General features: G+C 45.3%; 1 protein-coding gene across 14 annotated transcripts in view; it reads right to left on the bottom strand.

The window, feature by feature from the left end:
* TSPAN4 (tetraspanin 4) overlaps positions 1-23,117 on the bottom strand; it is a 716,150-nt gene that overhangs the window by 448,342 nt on the left and 244,691 nt on the right. For 12 of the 14 annotated variants that reach the window (XM_065594660.1, XM_065594664.1, XM_065594659.1 and 9 more), the window contains one exon: positions 11,689-11,767. The exons of the other annotated variants lie outside the window; for them this stretch is intronic. The gene's annotated coding sequence lies outside the window, so the exon portion shown is untranslated. The remainder of the gene's footprint in view (positions 1-11,688; positions 11,768-23,117) is intronic. 14 annotated transcript variants of the gene reach the window in all.

The following is a 23,117-nucleotide window of genomic DNA, read 5'->3' as shown; positions in this document are numbered from 1 at the left end:
CAGGTGCCCCGCCTGTCGTTGGCCCCGTGTCCCTCCCGGACCCCAGTGTCCTTGGCTTGGGTGCTGCCCCCCTGGCAGTACCCCACTCTCTCTGGGTCTCCCCATCCAAGGGAACCCCCCGCCCTATCCCCACATTGCCTCAATCGTGGCTACTGCCAGTCACCATTTAGCCCCCGCGCCCTGGGGCGAACTGCAGTCTATCAGCCAGTCATCACAGGAAACAAGGGGTTTGGACTGGCTGCCTTTACCCACCCTCAGGCTGCCCCTCTGCAACCCCCATACCTATGTTGGCCTAGGACCAGGCCCTGCAGCCTGGGGAGTTGCTGGCCTAGGGCTTCCCTTTCCCCAGCCCTGCCTCACTCTAGGTCCCCGGTGAGTTCCCCAGCAGCCAGGCCTGTCTCTCTCTCCTGTCAGAGGGAGATTCCTCAGCTTCTGGCTGCCCTGGCCTTCTTATAAGGCCAAGTTGCTCTGTTTGGGCCGTGGCCCCAGCTGCAGCCACTTCGCCAATCAGCCGGGGTTTTGCTCCTTTCCCCAGCCCCAGCCCTCTGCAGGGCTTTTCCAACCCCTTCAGGGCTGGAGCGGGTGTTCACCCCTCTACATGCAACCTCCCCTTACAACAGGAACTGTCAGACCACGTAACAAGATGCCTAAATTTAGAAGTCAAACATTGAGCACCCATTTTTGAAAACTTTGACCAAGTTCTCTACTCAGAGGTAATTCCCCAGTAGCAGCGGTAACACAGAGTGCATTCACTGACCTTTGCAGAGCACGGCAGCTCATGACCTCCCCTCCAGACTGGATTAGTAAAGTGCGGTTTCCTTGGAGATCACTCAAACTTCAGATAGTGCGGAGTGACAGAGGTATCTCTTGCGTAGAGAATACTACATCTGTGCAGTGAACTTGGCCCCCCACCTCCAGTTTGTTCCTCACGGCAAGTCAAAGTGTTGGCTTTGATCTGTAAGCCCCCATATGGCTTGCTCATGGCTACCTCAAAGAGCACCACTCCTTGTGCTTCATCCCAACAACCGCCATCAGATGGATGATCTTGCTAATATTCCCTGGATTTGTACACGTGGAGGCTGGGTGACTCCTATTGGGAGTTGTAAACCATTTCCTAAGGACTGGACACCAAGTGACCAATTTGAAAAACCAAAGCCATTTTGGTACACCTTTTAATTGGTGTATGGCACATCTAGACTGGGTCACTGAGGAACACATTTTTTGATTGACAACTAGAAGGCTAAGAATTGATTTTCAGAGACACCTAGCACTTAAACTGCTGTCCTACTTTGAAAGGAGACTATGTAAAAATGCTGCCTAACCAGTTCATTGATAGGCTTCCTGTTTGCTTACTCAGCGTCAAACCTGCTTACTTTCGTGACAGTATCCATGTAACAGAAATATGTTTTTGCTACTTTTCACTCCTGTTAGTACTTAACAGCTTTGGGAACAGCTGGTTTGTATTCTGCTTCACTCATCATCAACAGAATCTTTAAACTCTGATTGCCTCTGGTGGGGCAAGATCGAGTGCAGCTTGACCTTCAGATTCTAGGCTAAATTTGCGGGGCTTAAGTGCTTTGCAGAATAGAGACATAAGTATCTTACCAATGAAAGTCTGAGGCCTTGGCTACACTGGCAATTCACAGCGCTGCACTTGCTGCGCTCAGGGGTGTGAAAAAACACACCCCTCCCCGAGCGCAGCGAGTGCAGCGCTGTAAAGCGCCAGTGTAATCAGCGCTGCAAGCTATTCCCCTCGGAGAGGTGGAGTACTTGCAGCGCTGCGAGAGAGCTCTCGCAGCGCTGGCGGCGCGACTACACTCGCGCTTCACAGCGCTGCCGCGGCAGTGCTGTGAATCCGCGAGTGTAGCCAAGGCCTGAGACAGAGCTGGGAATCAAACCTAGATCGCCTAAGCACCATCCCTGTGCCTTCGCCACAAGAATATGTTTTTTCTCTGCCATGACACTTCACTCATGGAGTTCCCATTTTATGGAAAAAAGTAATGAAATATTTCTTGCTTAACATTTCACTCTTCTCAACGGTAATGAAACAAAATCTCTGTAGAACCACAGATAAATCAAATGAATACAATGTCAAGCTACTTTAGAAATAAGCTATTCAGAATAACAGACTTATCTCGGGGGCTGCCGTTAATTGCATACTTTTATGCATTTGGCAAAGATGCTACCAGAAGAAATCTGATAACATAAGAGACACTATATTTGTGCATCTCTTATTTAAAATTAATTTAGTGCTGGCAAAAGGTGCCGGATCAGCATCACTGATACGAAAATCCTCTGACACATGCACAGACAAAGCTAGCTCTACTGATGGACCCCAAGTAGAGGTGAGCCAAATGGGAAGCAATGTGGCTTAGTGGACAGAGCACTGGCCTAGGACTCTGGAGATACGATTTCTATTCTCAGCTCTACCACTAGCCTGACGGATGATCTTGGACACAGTTTGCCTCTCTGTGCCTCAGTTTTCCCTTTTGTAAAATGGGGTTAATGATACTTTGTAAGGCATTCTGAGCTCTCCTGATAATACCTAGTTCTTTTATAGTGCTGTTTATTATTATTATGAAATGCCCTATTATAGCATTAAGCCACAGAGTGAGTAAATGGAAAAGGTGTTCAGCCCCAGTAGCAGCTGAAGAGTGGGTAAAGCAATACACGATATAGTCACATTTATACGATTGCTTATTGCAGAATGATGATAGTAAGAGCCAATTACAATAGTTATTCAGCCTTGTAACCTCACAAAACAAGGGTGCATTAGTTATACATAAAACTTTTCCTATTATGTTTTGTTAATAACATGCTATTGTCACTATAACACAGCATGAAAATACTGCACTGCACAGAGAGCATCTAGTTTTGATTAAACAGGTGCTATGGGAATTTCAGTCCATCCCTAATCATAATTAAACATTGTTATTCCCATTTTCTATGAAGACATGCGGGCAGTGAAGTCTATTCGGAAAATAATGACTTATTTCTTTTAGGGAAATGATGAATTTATTTGTTCCTAAAAATAAATAACGCCAACATACGTAGTCTGATTAGGTTAAAAAGTTAACTCTGCTCATTCCTTTGCATACCTATTAAGATAGAGGATTAAAGGCTCGATCCTGTGAGGAACTGATTCTCTGCATCTCCGCCTGCCTTCCATGGGATTTAAGGGTGCTCAGCTCCTTCAGGAGGCAATCAGCACCCTCCCACGGCGAGTCCTATGACATTCAGTGACAGCACTTGCCTAGGCCCTAATCTTGCACTGGGAGAGCACAGGCGTGATCAGTGCAAGATCGGGGCCTAGACTGTGAGCTCTCTGAGGCAGGGACCAACTTCTTTATTACTTGTTTATACAATGTCTTGAACAATGGGGCTCTGATCCGTGACTGAGCTATCTAGGTGCTACATACCCAAAATAAATGTCTGACCATATTGCTCTCTGCCTCTCTGTTTATGGACACTAGCAACATTGTGACTTGACACTACAGACTACAAGAGGATGGAATGAGACAAGGAGTCTCCCTAGAGACTTACGGGCACCATCAGTGCCAAGTATATTATCAGCACTTAGTACTGACACCAATTTCAGGAGGCGAGCATGCCACAGGCAGCAGAGGGAAATGCTTGGTTCTCAATGCTTTTACATGGGTTCAGATTGCTGCTCATATATTTTCAGAGTTCTCTCTCATCAGTGTTTCACCTTCACAAGTTTTGTTTCCCTTTGTAGACAAAAGAAAAGAGATTTTCAAGTGATATTTCTGTTTCTTATTGATGACTGCTGTCAAACGAGCCTGCAGATCCCTCCCTCTTGTCAGCAAGGGGGTATTCAACGTGGAATGCCAGCTTCCTGTCACAAGCAGCAAGAGTTGAAGAACAGGGATATGTTGGGGTGGGGAACAGAGAGGATTATTCACCTTCATGGTGGGTCAATTTTTACCCCTCCTACATAAAGGCAAAAGGTCTCGAGACAGCCCAGGGAGCATTTTAAATCCTATAGCTGTCCTATACCTTGGCAGCTGCTAGATTCCTTGCTTGTGCTTAAGCATCTCTCATACGGACTTCCCATCAAGAAAAAATAGATGTTATCACTTCATCCAAATATTCTCCATTTCTTCCTTTTCTCTCTAGCTCGTATTTCACAGTCACCATAGCAGAGTCTGAACATTTTGGTTAAATCACATCCCTTACTGAATTTAAAATGTGAAAGGAAATTTTATACTGCATGTCTCTAATAGTACAGTGCTATCTGGGAACCCCTCTCTCACTCCATATACCATTTACATACCTTCAAACTCCATTACCTCTACCATGAACCCAAACAGGTGTCCTGACCTTTCTTTCACTATCTTCCATCAACTGTAACAGTAACTTTGTCAACTGTCCTCTGGCACCACTGATCAAAAGCATTGGTGCTATTGCTGAGATACAAGTTTCATGAAGTCAGGCAATAAAAGTCTTTTGCTGAGAAACATTTTTCGTACGTTACTTTCATCACTATTTTATATAGTGATACTGATCTGCATGATGCTGTAAAGACCGGTAAGCAGACGAGGTCCTGGTCCCATAGAGCTTCAATTCTAAATTAAACAATGAACTTAAATGAATATTTACAGTTAAAAACAAACAAACCAAGCCAAAGGGTGTTAAATCATTTGTTTTACTAAAATCTCTCCTCAGATGGAATCAGATTTTGGTAGACCTGGTACTAACAGTGCAGCCTTAATTAATCAATCAATTATTGGTATTCTGGTAGCATGATCAGGACCCTGCTTCTGGTAGACACTGAATGTGCGCGAGCACGCGCACGCACACACACACAAAATGATCATGACTCCGGCCACAAAGAGTTCACAATCGAAGCACCTGATCCAATGCCCCCTGAAGTCAATATGAGTTTTTCCATTGACTTCAGTGGGCGGATCAGGTCCTAATGTCTAGATCAGGAATTGGCAACCTTTGGCCTGCGGCCCGCCAGGGTAAGCCCCCTGGGGGGCCGGGACGGTTTGTTTACCTGCCGCATCCATAGGTTCAGCCGATCGCAGCTCCCACTGGCCATGGTTTGCCGCTCCAGGTCAATGGGGGCTGCGGGAAGTGGCGCAGGCCGAGGATGTGCTGGCCATCGCTTCCCGCAGCCCCCATTGGCCTGGAGCAGTAAACCGCGGCCAGTGGGAGCCGCGATCGGCCGAACCTGAGGACGTGGCAGGTAAACAAACTGGCCTGGCCCACCAGGGGGCTTACCCTGGCGGGCAGCAGGCCAAAGATTGTCAATCCTTGGCCTAGATTTTGCAAGCACTTAATCAGATACATAAACTTACCCATGTGAGTAGTCCCAGAGAAGTCAATAGGATCTACTCTTGTGAGTAAAGTTACACTTGTGCTTAAGTGTTTGCAAAACTGGAGCTTAACTCCATAGATTCATAGAGTTAAAGGCCAGAAGAGATCATCAGATCATCTAGTTTAGAGTTACCATAATTTAATTTAAAAAAAGGAGGACACTCCACGGGGCCCTGGCCCTGCCCCAACTCCGCCCCTTCTCCTTCCCCAAAGTCCCTGCCCCAACTCTGCCCCCTCCCCTGAACGCTCCGCCCCCTGCTTCTACCCCTCCCCTGCTTCCCGCGAATCAAATGTTCGTGGGAAGCCTGAAACAGGGAGGCAGCAGGTAAGCTGGGGCTGGGGCTGGGCGCGGCCCAGTACGGCCAAGCGACTCCCTCCGGTGGCCGGCCGGCCCAGGCCAAGAGGCTCTGGCCCCGGCGTCTCCCGCCTGGCTTGGCTCGGGCCCTGGGGCACCGGCCCCCAGCCGAGCACCGCCAGCCCCAGCCCCGCACCGCCGGCCCCGGCCGAGCACCGCCGGCCCCAGCAGCCCCGGCCGAGCACCGCCGGCCCCTCCCTCCCTATTTTCCCGGACATGTCTGGCTTTTGGGGATTTCCTCCCGGACGGGGATTTGAGGCCCAAAAAGCCGGACATGTCCGGGAAAATCTGGACGTATGGTAACCCTAATCTAGTTTGATCTCCTCAATGTCACGGGCCATTCAATTTCACCCAGTTTCCTCTGTGTTGAAACCAATAACCCATGTTTAAATGAAGTACGTCTTCCAGAAAGATATCTAATCTTGATCTGAAGACAACAAGAGAGAGATAGAGAATCTGCCACTGTCCTTGGTAGTTTGTTCCAATGGCTATTCACCCTCACTGTTAAAAAAATGTGCCTTATTTCTCATTTGAATTTGTCTGGCTTCCGAATTCCAGCTACTGCTTCTTGCTATGCCTTTATTTAGTACCCAATATTTTCACCCCATGAAGGTACTTATATACTGTAATGAAGTCACCTCTCTATTTCCTTTATGACAAGTTAACAGATTGAGCTCTTTAGGTTTCTCACTGTCAGGGATTTTCTCCAGCCCTCATTCATTTTTGTGGTTCTCTTCTGTATCCTCTCCAGTTTTTCAATATCCTTTTTAAAATGCAGACACCGTAACTGTATGTAATATTCCAGTGTCAGTCTCACCAATTCCCTATACAGAAGTAAAATCACCTCTCTGCTCCTACTCACTACTTCCTTTTTATACATCCGATGACTGCATTTGCCTTTTTTACCACAGCTTTGCACTGGGAACTCATGTTGAATTGCTTGTTCACTCTGACCCTAAATCCATTTCAGAATCACTGCTGTCCAGGATACAGACTACCATTCTGTACGTATGTCCGCATTCCTTTTCCTAGATGTATAATTGCATTTTGCTGTATTAAGATGTATTTTGTATGCATGAGATCTGCTTCCCAACGAATCCAGATCACACGATATGACACCCCTGCCATCATCATTATTTACCACTCCACCAACCTTTGTGTCATCTGAAAATTTTTATCAGCAGTGACTTTATATAGATTTGCAGAACACTGACAAAAACGTTGAATAGCATCGGGCCTAGTACCATTCTATGCAGCACCCTCCCTAAAAGAACCCCCATTCGATAATGGTTCCCCATTGACAACTACTTTTTGAGGTCAGTTAGCCAGTTCTTAATCAACATAACATGCTTTAATTTAAAAGGCAAGAAGCAGCAAGAAAGTGTAACAAGCCTCAGGCTGGGAGGAAATAATAACCAATCCAAACAGAAAAGTTGTTCCCAGGTAAAAGTTATCAAAAGCAGAAGCTCTCTTTAAGTGTCCTTTTTCTAAAGGGTCCTGAAGAACTAAAGGAAGACAGAGAAAGAAATAAACACTCAGAGCCCAATTTTCAAACCTGAATGCCTAAATCAGGTACTCAAACATCATGAGGGTACTCAAGGGGGCACTTAGCATAAAAGTATGATTCAGGCCACACTGAAGTTAAGAAGCATCTTTCCATCAACTTCAAAGGGCACTGGATCAAGGCCTTGAGACAGGCATTTGAACACATAAATGCCCATTTGAGCATCCAAATGCAGAAACTACATGCCTAATTTAGGTGCCTACATTTAAACACTGGGCCCCCAGAGCATGATCCCAAACAGACCCCTATCAGTCTCGTAGTCATGTGATGCTGGTGGTAGGAAAAGAAGAAAGCCATTTCTTCTGAGTTTTACATCAGAAGCTGGCATCAGTAAATAAGCATTCTGAATACTGTTCTTGCGTGAAGCCATTAGGTGCATCCAAGCTGAACTAAACATTGCGCCTGTCGGCTTACGACTCATTAGAGGGGTGCAGACAGCAGGGTTTAAATCAGCAGTGGAGAGAAGACAATCACCCTGATGTCCAGTTTGAATTTTAGGCCCAGTCTCCTGACCCGCTTCTCATTTCTACCAAAAGTAGAGCTGGTTCGAACCCTCGTTACCCTCCATTTCCAGCTCTGCTCTGGAGCTACCTTTATTCAAATTAGAGTTTCAGATTATAAATCAACTCTCCTCTCTAGTCCTAGAACACAGTCTTGAAAGGAAAAATTCTCCTCTCCCTCTTTCCCCTGGGGTACGGAGACCTTTTCTTCATCACTTTGCTGTGACTCACATTGCCCTCCCAAAGATTTCCAGAGGGGTCTTCCATCTGATAGTAGGTTTCTCTTGTTTTCTGTTTTTCATTCCATTGCTTCTGCCTGCCCCATGAAGCAAAGCATTCTGGAGATAATAACTACCATTAGAATGGCCCTTCTATTAATAATGGATAATTTCAAGCCAGCTGCTTGGTATTACATCATTACTGCAAGACTCTAGTGCATATTAAACTATCTACCTTAGTGTTTTGTAGAGGGTCCATCACAATAGTGTCTAAATACTTCCCAGGTAGATTACATCTACATAGCAAGGACACTAGTGGACTTCATGGAGTCTCTTATTCTTTTCCCTTTCTTGGTTGCAAGAGGCTCTGCATGAGTTAAATACATAATCATATTAACAAAAACCAAGCAACACTTGAAATGCAAAAAAAGTGGGTTGCTTCAAACACATAAAGGCCACTTTCTGTGTCTGCTAAAGCTCTTTGTCCTAATATTAATGTTTGAGCCTAGCTTACCAAGTGACCCCAGGTCACTCTGTATCCGTGACCTGTCCTTGTTGTCATTTGCCACCCCACCAATCCTGTGACATCTACAAACTTCATCAGCAATTGCTTTATATTTTCTTCTAGATAATTGATCAAATCCGTCTTTAAACTGGAGCTTGTGTTTGCGCAGCATATCCATTGTAATTGTTTAAGGAAGAACAGAATATGAAATATTTAAATGAATAAGAAATAGAAGATTCATTTTCTTCTTATCCCTCTAAAGATCTCACTGCTCAGACCTTTCTCTCTGCTCTGCCAACTTCTTTCTGTTTTTATTCATTCCGAATATTCATAAATGTTTTCCCCTCTCTACCATCTGATCTTTTTTCCTTTTCCTCATATTTGAGGGGCTTTGCTCTGTGAAATTACTCTATATATAGCCAGACGTCTCAGTCGTCTATCACTAGGAGATTAACAGGATGCTTACTGCAACTCTGTTGATACCGACTGCCTCTTACTTTTAATTTGTTTATAGATTCATTGATTATGAGGCCAGAAGGGACTGCCGGGATCATCGAGTCTGACCTCTTGTATAACACAGGCCACAGCTCTTCCCCAAAATAATTCCTGTTTGGACTAAGGAGTATCTTTAGAAAAACACCCAAGCTTGATTTTAAAATTGCCAGTGATGGAGAATCCACCCACCACAACCCTTGATAAGTGGTTCCAATGGTTAATTACCCTTGTTACAAAAATTGTGCATTATTTCCTGTCTGAATTTGTGTAGCTTCAACTTCCAGCCACTGGAGCTTTTTATATCTTTGTCTGCTAGACTGAAGAACCCTTCATCAAATATTTGTTCCTCATGTAGTAAATGTATAAGATGTGATCAAATCACCTCGTCGTCTTCTCTTTCTTAAGCTACATAGGTTAAGCTCCCTAAGACTATCACTATATAGCCTGTTTTCCATTTTTTGACTTTACCTAGCTTCAGTACCATTCACTGACTCCCACCACTTCTCTGACCACTCGTCTAATTAGAGTCCATTACATTTCTCTCTATTCAAAATACACACAAGAAAAAGCAGGGTGGGAAGAAAGAACATGGAAGAGGATGCAATGGGGCAGGGGAAGGGAATCATGTACAACTCAAAGCCTCTCAGGATGGATTACTTTCATGCATTCATTTTTTGACAGCGTTAATTACAGGTTTTTCATTACCTGAAATATCAGGGTGTATCAATTTGCAAAGAGGGGAAAAAAGAAAAGCTTTGGCTGCTGGACAGCAGAGTTGCTCTATGTATTCAATAAATGGTGGCCACATCACTTAGCCCCCGGTCTTTGTTTCCTTTGGTGGGTGAATTTTCCCAGTGTCAGGCCTTGGCTACACTTGCGAGTTACAGTGCTGTAAAGCCTCCTCCAGCGCTGTAACTCACTCCCCGTCCACACTGGCAGAGCACTTGCAGCGCTGTATCTCCCTGGGTGCACCGCAGCAGGTACTCCACCTCCCCGAGAAGCATAAGAGATACAGCTGAGTGGCTATGACTCTCCCCTGTGAGTGTGTGCCAGGAATCAACCTGCAGCGTTGTACTGATCACCTTGTCAAGTGGCCAATCCTCTCCATTGTTGTGACCAGCTGCAGGAATGCGGAAGTGCTGGTTTCAAAGCTCGTACCACGGAGAAAAAGCAAACAGTTTGCTGTTTGCTTTGAGTGAGTGAATGAATGAGCAGGGGGCTGGGAGTTCGGAACTTGCAAAATAGAGTGCTGACACGCTCCAAAAAGCACTCTCTCTCCCCCCACACTCCCTGTCACACTCCATCCCCCCTGGTTTTGAAAAGCATGTTGCAGCCACGTGAATGCTGGGATAGCTGCCCATAATGCATCGCTCCCAACACAGCTGCAAATGTTGCAGGTGTGGCCACGCCACTGCGCTGGCAGCTGGCAGTGTGGACAGACTGCAGCGATTTCCCTATTCAGCTGTAAAAAGACAGGTTTACCTCACAGCACTGTACAGCTGCAAGTGTAGTCAAGGCCTAAGAAGACTGTATTTTGGATGAGAAAAGTTAGGCAGGTGGTATGTTTTCTTTCAGCTGCAGTCAACACATGCATAGTGTGCCAGTATGTTCCCTGACTGAGTAATACAGCAAATTATCTGTAATATTTGGAGAACAGGGGAGAAATTTCTCCCACTTGCTGTCAGGCAGGATCCTCCAAGTCCCCACTTGCCCCTCTCCTCAACACCTTTTTGATTCATTTTATCCCCTCCTGGCTCTCCTCCAGGTGTGTGCACTTCTGGCTGAGAAGGACTAGATGCTGCACCATCTAAAACCAGCCACCACCACCTCTGAATGAGAGGGCCATGCTCTCACCTCCACCCAGGAACCGAGACTCTGCAACATTCCCTGGCTCTGCCAGTCTATGGGAGCCTTTTCCTATGCAACCTTTGAAGGAACAGCCTCAGCTAGCATCTCCTTTTATCCTCCAAAGGTATGGCAGCCTAACAGGTTTCCTAATAACTGACGACTCCTGATCTTTGCATGTATAAAAGTAGCATTGATTTCAAAATCCCTTTTCCCCCTTCCACACAATTACCCACAATATATTTTTTCAGCATTAATGTTAAGCCTGTGCCAGTGGCACTGGGAAGCTATGAGATGTGATCTCACCTCAGACTAACCTTTGATTACTACCCACTAGTGGGAACTCTTACTTTCCACCCCAAGTGGAGCCATGACTCTTAGTATTCTGCAGTTCTGCCTAAGAATAATACTGGAGGCAGTGGAAGGTTTCCTGTGTTCTGGTGATTCCTCCATTTTAACAGCTCCAGCATTCGGGGCCTGTGTTGCAGCCATCATTCTCCTAGGGGAGCATTGGTGGTGAATTCCTTTTGGGACCCATCTTTATATCAGCCATACAGGATACTCGAATGATGTGAGGTGCTTCCACCCATCACCTCCTTGTCCAAAGGGCTGACCATGTTGCCTTCACAGTGTTAACTGGCATTAACCAGCCCAAGCAGAGAGAGATCAGGACAGAAAATCAAAGCTAGATCCTCCAGCGTGGCAGGAGCAGCACAACTAGCTTACCAAACTGATTCATAATTTTAATTGTAATAGCTTTGAATTTTCCCTCTCTAGGAAATTCTGTAAGGGTTCTTTAAGTACAAGTCCAGTTATCCATTTTGAACTCTGATTTGAATCTATAAATCAGTCACATGCAGTACCTTTCACAGGGACGTGAGCTCACACCAGCCAACGAGATTCCAAAGAATGAGGTGGCCTGTAAGGTCTCAGGAACAGACACTGGAACAAAAGAAAAATAATAATGAAAATAAATAAAAAAAGTCTGGGTGTCAGATGCCAGGTGCCATTGTTAAATAGGAAAGCTACTCTGTAACAATTCCATGCTGGGAAGGAGGGGCCAGGGGCCTGATCCAATGCCCAGTGGAAGGTCTCCCATTGACTTCAAAGGGTACTGGATCAGGCTCCTGTAGAGAAAGAGTATTGCTTATTCTGGGGAGGAGATAAAAGTTATCAGAAGTGTTACCCAAGGGGGGAAGTTGTTCAATTTCCTAGACTGGGCCTTGAGTCATCAAAACACTTAACCACGTTAAGTCCCACTGAAGTCACTGAAAGTTAGGGATGGATGCGATTTTTAAAAAGCACATGACTTTCAATGGGACCTGAAACTCCTAAATCCCGTAGGTACATTTGAAAATCCCACCCCATATGCTTTAAATGCTTCATTGAATCGGAGAAATATTACAGCTTCTCTGTATTCCCTGAGTCATGTTAAAACTTTAATCTGGATACAAGTCCTTTACTTATTTTAAACAGAAAAGTTAAAAATTACACAGCTGGCAGGTTTATTTTACTAATGCATTATTCTGGATAAAAGACATGGGCAGCCAAGGAGGAAAGGGGCAGCAGATTACAGTATTGCCAACCCAAAGCATTCAAAAATCATGAGATGTCTTCTTTGCCTTCTGATTTTTCAGCCTTTAGGGGGTTATTTCCCCAGCTTCTCTACAACCACAAGAACTAGAATTTTTATATTTTTTGTGTAAGGAAAGCTCAGATTATCCCATTATCATATGACTCCAGGAGCTGGGGCTTTTTAAGACAAATACCATGAGATTTTTCAACAGGGTTGGAAAAGTTGGCAATGCTGAGACTACACTGTACAGAAGGGAAGGATGATCATACAGAGTACTCCATGGGGTTAGGAAGGTAGAAGAAGGCTGACTTCACAAAGTCAAAATAATTGTAGGAGGACTGGAGGTGAAAAACATTCCCTTGAACCAAACAATATAAAAACTATGTGCGGGCATAGTTCAATAAAGAAAGGTGTTTTCTACACTAATAACGAATCACTCTTTCCAAAAGGATAGAGAAATTTCAGGCAATATTGTGTTTCAAATCCCTATGATGAAGGAGAATAAAAATGACATGCCATAAGGTTAGTTTATTGCATGTCATATTCTTTATAATAAAAGCAGCTTTTTCATTTCTGCAAACAGATGCTCACACACACACAGATGTGTGAATGCAAACTTTAAAGAACCACATACGGTAACACTTCACATCACAGGTGCTGGAACCAGGGGTGCTGGGGGTATTACCGCATGCCCTGGCTTGAAGTGGTTACCATCGTATACAGGGTTTACAGTTTAGTTCAATGGCTCACAGCATCCCTGCTATATAAATTGTTCCAGCGCTCCGCTACACATTTCTAGATAAAGAAGATGTCAAGTCTAAAGACCACCTTAAAAACCCCAGTAATAACTATGCTCCACCTTTCATCTCCTAATCTATTTTCTTTGCAATCCTGCTAATACAACAAAGAAATAACTGTCTTTTCAAAGGTGTGGAACATTTGGTATGTGCTGATATTACATCCTGATAAGATGCCAGACAGCCTAGGAATCAATGAATCTTAAATTCTCCACAGACCTGTTAGCAGCATGTAGTACAAATAGTGCTTGGTGACACTTCCCTTCCTCCCACCAGACTAGAGGGCATGGTCATGGAAAGCTAGTGAGTGCAAAGCAGGACTTTACTGATTCATGAACCTAGTGATAACAATCCCTGCCTTCCTTACCCCCATCTGCCCTGCTATGGAGGGCATGAAACATTTCATAGAATCATAGAATATCTGGGTTGGAAGGGACCTCAGGAGATCATCTAGTCCAACCCCCTGCTCAAAGCAGGACCAATCCCCAGACAGATTTTTGCCTCAGATCCCTAAATGGCCCCCTCAAGGATTGAACTCACAACGCTGGGTTTAGCAGCCCAATGCTCAAACCACTGAGCTATCCCTTCCCCCCCTTTAGCAGTTAAAGCTTCTGAGGGAAGATTTTAAAAGCAAGGAAGCAGGAAAGGCTGAAAGTTTTGATGCAAATGCACGGCCTGCTGCAGCAGCTGTTGTTCAGAGCAGGATTAGTGCACTTTGGCCAATTGAAGCCATTAGTAATGGACTGTTACAGTTCAGGCTAATCCTCAAAAGCAAGATACTTATATACCTAATGGCTTGTCTGAAACAAGGGAGCCCACAGAGGGATTTAATTCTTTCAAGAATTCAAGTGATTTAACTCTTTCAGGCCTTTAGCATTATCTTCCCATCAGGCATTCTAGTCTTCAGTTCAAAGATACCCAAAGAGGTGAATTTCAAACCCCTGTTTCAAGTGAGGAGGGTTCTCTGGTCCTCTGCCCCAAAGGACGTTTTATTCAGATGTCTCTACAGAACAAAGGAAGCCACTCAGAATTACAGCCTCCTTCTATCTTGTGAAAAAAAAATCTTAATAATAATAATCTATAGACAAAAAGAGGGAGAAGAAATAAGGACATTTTTCCCATTCAAGCACATTCTCAGTTTAGGATGAGTAGGGGCAGAGAAAATCTATTACATAAATGAAACAATTTAAGCACAATAGTAAAAAGTCCTTCAAATAGGTGATACACCTTAAATTTTTAAGAGAAAGGAGACGAACAATTGATTGCACTAGTCAATCTTTAGCTACTGTTGGACACTTCTGCAGTTAAACAAGCACATTGCATTGGGCTCAGAGGCTGTGCTACCATCCAAGGAAGTCAGGCCTGATTCTTAATTCGCAAACTTAGGAACACCACAGTTACCAGATTTTGTGGACGAGTAGCATAAAAGGAAGAACATCTAGTGGGATTTTAGAGGCACATGGAGGACTTCACAGGAACAGGGGAGATGTTTTTAGTCTATTTTCCATCCTACCATGGCTGTGAAACTACAACTGAACTCCAATTTCAATTGACAAGGGGGAGGGTGGGACCAAAAGAGGGGAAGGCTGAGTACAATGAAATAAACACCTTGTGCATTTAGCACAGAGATCTCCAAACTGAGATAGGAGTTGATCAGAGAAGTAACGGGGGAAAAAAACCTGGACTTTCTTGCCTGAATCAGGAGAGCTAACAGCTGTATTGTTCATTTTTTAATTGCTTCATTGCAGCTAATGCAATGTACGAATAGCAAAATTGCTGGGATGGTTTCTTGCCCTTTCACGGCCTTGCTCTTTCATACCTAATGGATGTGCTATTTGCAGCATCCCTGGACCCTAGAATGATGGGCTATGTCCAGTGACAGTTTTGCTGCAAAACTGGTTTTAAAAGAATATTTGCTGTGTTAACATTTCACCCCAAACTTTCAAAACATGCAAAGAAAAAACAAACAAACCTGTTAATCCTGAATTTTTTTTTAGCCACGACAGCCATCAGTTATTACTTTATCTCAAGTTCCATTGTTCAGAACATATGGCTGTTGATTGTTCACCAAAAATTAAAGTTGCCCCTTTGCAGAAAGCCAGCACAAGGGCTATGCAATACTTAAGTCCTACTGAAGTTCTCAAACTAAAGAACCAACCAGATCAGATATACATCCAATCTCTGTGAGCGTGGCTGCCATAAGGGCAAAATTCATAGCCCTCAGGCAACCACTCCAGCAGAGGACAGGGGTCACCTCCCAAGTAATGCAAAGAACTGGGATGACACGGGTAATAAATACAAAATAGAAAAGTAAGATGGGGGGACCCACAATACAACAAGACATAAACCAGATTAAATAAATAAAATTTCCATCACGCCCTAAAACCAGCCACCAAGGGATTCAGGCAACTTCCTCTGGCGGAGATGACCCCTCTCCCAAGTCCTGTGCTTGACTGAAACTTGGAATTAAAAGCAGGCCTGACCACCAGGCAACTATATATGGTGAGAGGAGAGGGATCAAGTACTTTGAGCCTAAATTATGAAGGAATTTATATACTAACAACTTGAGCTGCATTCTTGGTGTCCTGACAGCTGGCGTAGATCATGTAGAGACATCTTCATTCCTGTCGTAAATAGTAAGTAAGAAGCTGTAGCAGCTTCTGGGCTGGTGTTTATGGTTAGCTCAACAAGGAGCATCACACAGTTGCATAGCCTGGGAATGACAATGGTGTAGAGAAGGACAAGGTCTATCAAGTTGTATTTTGCAAAAGCACAGGGATGGTAATAGATCCTCAACTATCTTGCAATTTGGGACTTCATCTCAGGAATAGAGGTGGTGAAAAATGAGAACACAAACTTTGTGAAAAAATATGAAATTGCCCAGTTATTTTTCTTTTCTCAGGATGCAGAACTGATCCATTTTTTTGTTTGCTTGAAAAATATTTCCAGGTTTGTTTTTAATCAAAATGGTTATCCAAATTTTGTTCAATGAAAAGTTTCTATAACCTTTTCTATAACTGATTAAAATTTCAATTAAAACATTTAGCAAGAAATAAAAAATGTCAATAATTTTGACTCTGGGAAAATTCAGTATGAGAAAGGCCATCTTTGGAAAATAGGCACGCACAAACCACCATGGACCTGACACACAAACATTACCTCTTTATGTGGTCTGAGTTTTAACCAGATGTGTCTCATCTGAGTAAAAATGTTGGTTAGACCCCTTAATAGCTAAGAGTCAATCCCCAATGAGTCCTCTGAAATGGAGCAATTTAATTTTCCATCTTTAGAACATACTGGCATTGTAACCCATTTCTCTGTTTGATCTCCCACACTAATCTCAAACATACTGAGCAGACAGAGGCTGGGACAGAATGGAATACTGCAGCATCACACAGTGAGGACCCTTTAAGTGTAGATGAGCATGTATTCTGAACCACCTTCTTTTCCTTCCATTCCTAGAGTGAGTACAACCAGAGCACCTTCCCCTCCTCTCCCCCCACCAAGGGATGACACATCACTAAAACTTGATTGTCATTGGTATGGAAGGAGGCCAGGTGCTCTTTACTTTCAACAAGGGCAGCTCAGTGTTGTCCATTGCTAGAACACAGTATCGTCTATATTAGCCAGTGCAATTTCAGTGCCATGAGACAGTTTAGCGCATTAGGTATCAAAAATCAGCTGATTGAATCTAGAATTGCTGGAGTGTCAAGTCATCAAACCTCCCCCCTTCACTCCCCAAAAAAAGCAACACCACCACCACCCATGGAGGTTAAAGAACACACACACACACACACACACACACACACACACACACACACACACACACACACACACACACACACACACTCACTCTTCTCTGAATCAGGCATTGAACACTGGGCAGCAAAAGAACCCTTGACTGGCAGAGGTCTTCACTGCCTCCCATACCAGCCACCTCCCTCACCCCCAGCATAAGGGGAGTGGTGGTTTATGTCTGGGGCATTCAGGGGGCAGGAGGAGCTCCATTCCACTGTGCTCCCACTATGCTTGAACCTTACTGATGTAAGAGCTGTTAAGGACCACATGCCAGTGGGGAAATATTGAGGAAGTTAGAGTGGCAGGGTACTTACTCTAAGGGCTCGGCGACTGAGGAGCAGAAGCTGCAACCAGCTCCCTGCATAGGACAGAGGTGGGCAAACTACGGCCTGCGAACCACATCCAGCTCACGGGACTGTCCTGCCTGGCCCTTGAGCTCCCGGCTGGGGAGACTAGCCCCAGGCCCCTCCCCCGCAGCCTCACCTTACCGCGCCGCCAGCCCCCCCGTTCCTGCCGGGCAGCACGGTGGCATGGCTGGCTCTGGCTGGGCTGCGAGCTCCTGCTGCTTTGAGCGGCATGGTAAGGGGACGGGGAGTGGGGGGTGGTGGTGTGTTGGATAAGAAGCAGAGGGTCCCGGGGGGCAATCAAGGTACAGGGGACGGTTGGATGGGGAGGAGATTCTGGGGGCGAGGGGCAGTCAGGGGATGGGGAACAGGGGGGGGTTGGATAGGTGTGGGAGTCCCGGGCGGGGACTGTCAGGGGGCAGGGGTGTGGATGGGGGAGGGGCAGTCAGGGGACAGAGAGCGGGGGGGCGGTTAGGGGACAAGGAGCAGGGGGGGTTGGATGGGTCGGAGGTTCTAAGGGAGGCAGTCAGGGGGCAGGAAGTGTGAGGGGGTGGATAGGGGGCAGGGGGCCAGACTGTTTGGGGAGGCACAGCCTTCCCTACCCGGCCCTCCATACAGTTTTGCAACCCTGATGTGGCCCTCGGGCCAAAACGTTTGCCCACCCCTCATCTAGGAAGTAGTGGAGAGTCAGAGGCTTTGTTCAGGAGCAGAGACAAGGCCTCCCTAATGCCCTTCGCCAGCCAAGAGGGACAGAGCTATCTACATGCCTCCTGAATGTCAGCTAGAGAGACCACGAGAAGCTATGGCATGTGTCCTGTCCTACTCCAGTGCTATCACAACAGCGGGTGCCCTGATGATAAAGCCTCACTCCGTCCTTATTGTTGATTTTCACCATCATTATTGTACCCTCTGCTGACTTACTACAGAGAGTATCTTCAACTCTCATCTCGAGGCCTCTTGCATAGCGTGCACGAGGTAAGAGGCAGTGGTTTATCTCTGTTTGCATTGGAAGCTCACCTGCCTCTCAGAGACCACATAGCACAAGAATGCTGCCCTTGTCAACTTGACACCAAAAGGCCAGAAGTGCAGGCTTCACAAACAGACAGAAATCTGGCAGAGTCTTACTGACATTGCCAAGCTAATCTCGGTCATTTCCCCCCCTTACACCAGACATTAGTTTGGTCCTGAAATGATTTGTGTCAACACTGTATATGAGCTGCTGACTACTATCTAGTCATGGCATAAGTTATGGCTGCCAAATTCACTGCAAGAACAATAAAATCCCTCAGATGGAGATAAGCTATAGCCCCACGGAGAATAGGCCAGTATTGTCTATCCAGAAGTCACCCAGCTCCCTCCTTACACAACTCATGTTGCAGATAATTCCAGAGAATTAAAACCTTATTTGATTATTTTGTATTCTCTGGTCATAGATAATTTAGTAAAGGGCATGTCAAAACTGGAGCCAGCGAACAGGGCTGCTAACGGGAGTTTGAGTGGGAGTTTACAGGGGGAGGTGGAAGGGGAGGCAGGAGGGCGCGGTGTCCCGTGTGCTGTGTTACCCCAGGTGCAGAGGGCACAGCTGAGCAGGCAGGCTCAGACAACAGCAGCCATGAGCCAGGCAGCAGGGGACACAAAGCAGATGATTGCATGTGGCAGCTGTGGTATGTGCATGGTACTAGCGGGGGTGCCTGAAGAGAGGTATGTCTGTATGAAGTGCCGCCTAATAGAGCTGCTGGGAGAAAAGATCCGAGGGTTGGAGATGCAGGTAGATACCCTGGTAGAGTTTAGAAGGGGGTTCAAGCAGTTAATGGAGCAAAAGCAAGGAGTGGCTGAAGGGGAATGCTCAGGGGTACAGGTGGAAGCAGGGGCTAAGGTCTGTTATGGGGGGGAATGTCGGGGGGAGAACAAGGGCCGTGGAAGCATGTGACCGTGAGAAGCAGGCCAAGGAAAAGGAGGGCCAGTGAAGGGGAAATAGAACTCAGGAACAGGTTTGGGTGTTCGGATAACGAGGAGGGGGGGCAGCAGGTGGTAACTGAAGGTGGGAGGGTGAGGAAGAAGAGAAGAGCAGCTAGTCCAATAGAGAGAGGGGAAGGGTTGATGGAGACAGCACCAAATCTGGGCCCCGGGAGGATACAGGATGGCACAAGGGGGATTATAAGGGAAAATAGGAACAGACAGGGGTTGCGACTAGAGGGAACAGGGGATATATTAGTAGATCGCACTGTCACCAGGCAAAGGCAGGTTTACGTGATTGGGGACTCCTTACTGAGGAGGTTAGACAGGCCTGTGACCAGGGTAGACCCAGAGAACAGAAGGGTGTGCTGTCTACCGGGCGCTAAGATACAGGATGTGGACCTGCGGCTGAAAAGGATCCTAAAGGAGCAGGTAAGAACCCCTTGATCATCCTTCACATAGGAACAAATGACACGGCTAGGTTCTCGCTAGAGAGAATCAAGGGAGATTATGCCAGGCTGGGGAAGACGCTTAAGGAAATCGAGGCTCAGATCATCTTCAGTGGGATTCTGCCTGTTCCTAGAGAAGGGCAGCAAAGGGCTGACAGGATTGTGATGATAAATAGTTGGCTAAGGGAGTGGTGCTATAAAGAGGGCTTTGGGATGTATGGCCACTGGGAGGCTTTCGGGGACAGAAAATTGTTCTCACGGGAGGGACTTCACCTGAGTAGGGAAGGAAATAGACTTCTGGGAGGGAGGCTGGCTCATCTCATCAAAAGAACTTTAAACTAGGAATTTGGGGGAGACGGTTGGGAGATGTCCAATTAATCTCCACACCAGATTATAACATTGAGAGGGAGGACGATGAGATAGGAACAGATATAGCTGGGGGGAAGAGATTGGACATAAGGAAGAGGGGGGATGGATACTAGACTAATAGGTCATACTAGCAGTACGGTGTCCATACGAAATGGGATAATGAATGTGAGAGAGGCCAAACTGCATAAATTAAGATGTTTATACACCAATGCGAGAAGCCTAGGTAACAAGATGGAGGAATTGGAGCTCCTGGTCCAAGAAATGAAACCGGATATCGTAGGAATAACTGAAACGTGGTGGAACGGTAGTCATGACTGGAGTACACATATGGAAGGGTATGTGCTGTTTAGGAAAGACTGGATCAAAGGTAAAGGTGGGGGAGTAGCATTGTATGTCAATAATGAGGTAAACTGTAAAGAAATAATAAGTGATGGAATGGATAAGACGGAGTCTGTCTGGGCAAATACTCACATTGGGTAAAAGAACTACTAGAGCCTCCCCTGGGATAGTGCTTGGGGTGTGCTATAGACCGCCGGGATCTAGCCTGGATATGGACAGAGAACTTTAACGTTTTTAGGGAAGTAAATACTAATAGGAACTGTGTAATCATGGGAGACTTTAACTTCCCGGACATAGATTGGGGAACAAATGCTAGTAACAATAATAGGGCTCAGATTTTCCTAGACGTGATAGCTGATGAATTCCTTCATCAAGTAGTTGCTGAACCGACGAGGGGGGATGCCATTTTAGATTTGGATTTGGTGAGTAGTGAGGACCTCGTTGAGGAAATGGTTGTAGGGGACAACCTTGGCTTGAGTGATCATGAGCTAATTCGGTTTAAACTAAATGGAAAGATTAACAGAATTAAATAGGAGACTAAGGTTTACGATTTCAAAAGGGCTAACTTTAATAAATTAAGGGGACTAGTTAGGGAAGTGGATTGGACTAACATATTTAGAGATCTAAAGGCGGAAGGCACCTGGGATTATTTCAAGTTGAAGTTGCAGGAGCTGTCGGAGGCCTGTATCCCGAGAAAGGGAAAACGGTTCGTAGGCAGGAGATTTAGACCGAGCTGGATGAGCAAGCGTCTCAGAGGGGTCATTAAGAAAAAACAGAAAGCGTACAGGGAGTGGAAGATGGGAGGGATCAGCAAAGAAACCTACCTTATTGAGGTCAGAGCATGTAGAGATGGAGTGAGAAAAGCCAAAAGCCGTGTAGAGTTGGACCTTGCAAGGGGAATTAAAACCAAATAATAAGAGCTTTTATAGCCATATAAATAGGAAGAAAACAAAGAAAGAAGAAGTGGGACCGCTTAAGACTGTAGATGGAGTGTAGATTAAGGATAATCTAGGCATGGCACAATATCTAAATGAATATTTTGCATCGGTATTTAATGAGGCTAATGAAGGGCTGAGGAATAGTGGAAGCGAGACGGATGGGAATAAAGGAGTGGGAGTTGACATTACCGTATCTGAGGTAGAAGCCAAACGTGAACAGCTTAACGGGACTAAATCGGGGGGTCCGGATGAACTTCATCCGAGAATATTAAAGGAACTGGCGTGAGAAATTGCAAGCCTGTTAGCGATAATTTTTAATGAATCTGTAAACTCGGGGGTGGTACCGTTTGACTGGAGAATAGCTAACGTGGTTCCTATTTTCAAGAAGGGGAAAAAAAGTGACCCGGGTAACTACAGGCCTGTTAATTTAACATCTGTAATATGCAAGGTCTTGGAAAAAATTTTGAAGGAGAAAGTAGTTGAGTACCTTGAGGTCAATGCCAATTGGGACAAATTACAACACGGTTTTACGAAAGGTAGATCGTGCCAAACCAACCTGATCTCCTTCTTTGAGAAAGTAACAGATTTTTTTATATAAAGGAAATGCGGTGGATCTAATATACCTCAATTTCAGTAAAGCGTTTGATACGGTGCCGCATGAGGAATTATTGGTTAAATTGGAAAAGATGGGGATCGATATGAAAATCCAGAGGTGGATAAAGAACTGGTTAAAGGGGAGACTGCAGCGGGTCGTACTGAAAGGTGAACTGTCAGGTTGGAGGGAGGTTACCAGTGGAGTTCCTCAAGGTTCGGTTTTGGGTCCGTTTTTATTTAATCTATTCATTACTGACCTTGGAACCAAATGTAGGAGTGGTCTGATAAAGTCTGCGGATGACAAAGTTGGGAGGTATTGCCAATTCGGAGAAAGGATCGGGATATCCTGCAGGGAGATTTGGATGACCTTGTAAACTGGAGTAATAGTAATAGGATGAAATTTAATAGTGAGAAGTGTAAGGTTATGCATTTAGGGATGACTAACAAGAATTTTAGTTATAAGCTGGGGACGCATCAGTTGGAAGTAACGGAAGAGGAGAAGGACCTCGGAGTCCTGGTTGATCGCAGGATGACTATGAGTTGGCAATGTGACGTGGCCGTGAAAAAAGCTAATACGGTCTTGGGATGCATTAGGCGAGGTATATCTAGTAGGGATAAGGAGGTGCTGCTTCCGTTATACAAGGCACTGGTGAGACCTCATTTGGAGTACTGTGTGCAGTTCTGGTCTCCCATGTTTAAAAAGGATGAAATCAAACTGGAACGGGTACAAAGAAGGGCCACTAGGGTGATCCGAGGAATGGAAAATCTGTCGTATGAAAGGAGACTCGAGGAGTTCGGTTTGTTTACCTTAATGAAAAGAAGGCGGAGGGGGGATATGATTGCTCTCTTTAAATATATCAGAGGGATAAATACCAGGGAGGGAAAGGAATTATTTCAGCTCAGTACTAATGTGGACACGAGAACAAATGGATATAAACTGGCCGTCGGGAAGTTTAGGCTTGAAATTAGACGAAGGTTTCTAACCATCAGAGGGGTGAAGTTTTGGAACAGCCTTCCGAGGGAAACAATGGGGGCAAAAGACCTCTCTGGCTTTAAGATTAAGCTTGATAAGTTTATGGAGGGGATGGTTTGATGGGATAAAGTGATTTTAGTCAATAGGTCAATAACGTGC

The sequence above is a fragment of the Chrysemys picta genome, chromosome 4 (genome assembly GCF_011386835.1).
Source record: "Chrysemys picta bellii isolate R12L10 chromosome 4, ASM1138683v2, whole genome shotgun sequence".
NCBI lineage: Eukaryota > Metazoa > Chordata > Testudines > Emydidae > Chrysemys > Chrysemys picta.
Note: the sequence above shows the minus strand (reverse complement) of the source record. Positions and strands in the feature narration are given on the sequence as shown.